The sequence below is a fragment of the Cebus imitator genome, unplaced genomic scaffold (genome assembly GCF_001604975.1).
Source record: "Cebus imitator isolate Cc_AM_T3 unplaced genomic scaffold, Cebus_imitator-1.0 Scaffold57, whole genome shotgun sequence".
NCBI lineage: Eukaryota > Metazoa > Chordata > Mammalia > Primates > Cebidae > Cebus > Cebus imitator.
The window spans coordinates 97,977-100,962 of NW_016107372.1; positions in this window are offsets into that span (position 1 = coordinate 97,977).

Genomic DNA, 2,986 nt, shown 5'->3' on the forward strand with positions numbered 1-2,986 from the left:
GATCTCTTGACCTCGTGATCCACCCGCCTCGGCCTCCCAAAGTGCTGGGATTACAGGCGGGAGCCACCGTGCCCGGCCTTGCTCTGCAAATTTTTGTATTTTTAGTAGAGAGGAGGTTTTACTATGTTGGCCAGGCTAGTCTAGAACTCCTAACCTCAGGTGATCCACCCACCTCAGCCTTCCAAAGTGCTAGGATTACAGGTGAGTCACTGGCCCGGCCTCTCTTCTTTAAAAAAATGTTTTTAAAGTGACATAGTCTCCCTGTGTTGCCCAGGCTGAAGTGCAGCGGCTATTCCCAGGCGTGATCTAGCTGACTCCAGCCTCGGACTCTGAGGCTCAAGTGATCCTCCAAGCAGCTGTGTGTGTCTCTCTTAAACCATTTCCTTGTAAGTCCCACTCTGCAACCTCTGAATGGCTTCCTCTAGTTGGGAAATGTAGTCATTTAGCTGAGACATGCCGTGTATATGATCACTTGGAAAAACAAACAATCTAGGATGTGTCACTGAGGAAATAGGGAGAGAGGAGACGACACTGGGTGGGCAGCCAGTAGCCTCTACCACAGGTCCCAGCCTGAATCTCTTCTCATCTCTTGCAGTCCACGCTCCGCTGAGCAGCCACAGTGATTGCTTAATTTTTTTTTTTTTAAGAGACAGGGTCTCACTATGTTGCCCAGGCTGGAGTGCAGTGGCTATTCACAGGCGCGATCCCACTACTGATCAGCACGGGAGTTTTGACCTGCTCCATTTCTGACCTGGGCTGGTTCACCCCTCCTTAGGCAACCTGGTGGTCCCTTACTCCTGGGAGGTCACCATATTGATGCCGAACTTAGTGTGGACACCTGATTGGCATAGCGCGCTACAGCCCAGAACTCCTGGGCTCGAGCGATTCTCCCTTGTAGCTGGGACCACAGGCACATGCCACTGCACCTGGCTGATTGTTTAATTTTAAGGCAATACATGTATATGGTTAAAAAAAATCTAGCAGTGTAGCTGATAGGATGGTAAAATGCATCTCCTCACCCCAATCCCCACCCTCCCACCGAAGAAACAATCTTTTACATTTTCCACCTGAGGAGGAGACCACGTCCCTTCTGTGACTCTCAGAGTTGGCCTCTGAGCCCTGTCTTTCCCTCTGCCCTTAGCTCAGGCGGCTGTCCCCCTGGTTCCTTATGGTGGGTTTGTGGCTTTAAGGGGTTCCTGGTGACACTGCCTCATGACCTTTCCCCTGCTGTCCTCTCTTCGTGAAACAGTCTCCCTCAGTTCCTCTGAGCTTAGTAAAACCGCAGTCCAAAACTGGCTCACAGAAGCTCATCTCCTATATTGTAAAAGAAGCTCATCTCATGCTCTTGCATCCATTGTTCCAAAAGGACACACACAGAAGATGTTATAGAAGGTTTGGGGGTGGGATGTCAGGATGTGTGGTCAGAGCCCTAATGGATGAGAAAGTGCTGGGCAACGGGCCAGGGAAAGGGAATCTCAGCAGGGCACATAGCACGTGCAAAGTCCCTGAGGTGGCAGAGAGTGGCCTGGCGGGAGCATAAGAAAGGAGAAGGGGAGGAGAGGTGGGCAAGGCTGGGCCACAGGCTGTATTGGGCATTGGCTTTATTCTCAGGGACCTTGGGAGGATTTTCAGCAGACAGTGGCGTGATCTGGTCTGATTTACGAGAGAGCCGGACTTTGTGAGTCCTTTAAGTGGTTTCTGTAATTTTCCATTTATAGTGTGGACTTGGGATAGCTTTGTGGGGGTTATTTTTGGTTATCTGGCCATTTCGGTCAAACCAACAGAAGAATGCATTTTCCAAGCACGGAGCAGCAGGGCACGTTTCAGCAAACGTCCCACCTGCGCCTCCATGACCTCGAGGGCCATCTCCCCTGGAGACACTCACAACCCCCCGAATGGTGGACTCATGCCCTTGGCACACTGACATCCAGCACCTCGCATGCCTGCCTTCCACGAAGGGTAGATGTATCCCTGTGGGCTCTGCAGAGACAGAAGCAACAGGTCACACACCATGCATGTGTATGTATGCCTATGTGTATAGCTACATATATTTATTTATTTCAAGGTGTTGGCTCATGTGATTGTGGGGCCAGCAGCTGGAGTCTCAGGCAGGAGTTGATGCTGCAGCCTTTTCTATATTTTTTGAGATGGAGTCTCACTCTGTTGCCCAGGCTGAAGTGCAGAGGCATCATCTTGGCTCACTGCAACCTCTACCTTCCAGCTTCAAGCAATTCCCCCACCTCAGCCTCCTGAGCAGCTGGGATTACAGGCATGCACCACCACACCCAGCTAATTTTTGTACTTTTAGTAGAGACAGGGTCACACTGTGTTGTTGCCTTGGCTGGTCCCAAACTCCTGAGCTCAAGTGATCTGCCCACCTTGACCTCCCAAAGTGCTGGGATTACAGGTGTGAACCACTGCGCCTGGCCAGTGCTGCAGGCTTGAGGCAGAATTGTTTCTCTGGGGAGCCTCAGGTTTTGCTCTTCAGGCCTTCAACTGATTGGACGAGGCCCACCCACATTACTGTGAGTCATCTCCTTTACTTAAAGTCACCTCATTATAACACCTACTCTCTACTCACAAAGTTTAAAAATTAATAAACTAGGCCAGGTGTGGTGGCTTGCTTCTGTAATCCAAGCACTTTGAGAGGCTGACGTGGACAGATCGCTTGAGCTCAGGAGTTTGAGACCAATCTGGGTAACATGGTGAGAACTTCTCTCTACCAAAGAAAACACAAAAATGAGCCGGACGTAGTGGCATGCACCTGTAGTCCCAGCTCCTCGGGAGGATAAGGTGGGAGGATCGCTTGAGCCCAGGAGGTCAAGGTTGCAGCAAGCTGTGACTGCGCCGCTGCACTCCAACCTGAGTGACAGAGTGACAGCCTATTTCAAAACAAATAAACAAATTCATAAATAAATAAAGTAATTAAATGCAAAAATAAAGTCAGCTCATGGTAGATGATAACTACATCTGCAAAATACCTTCA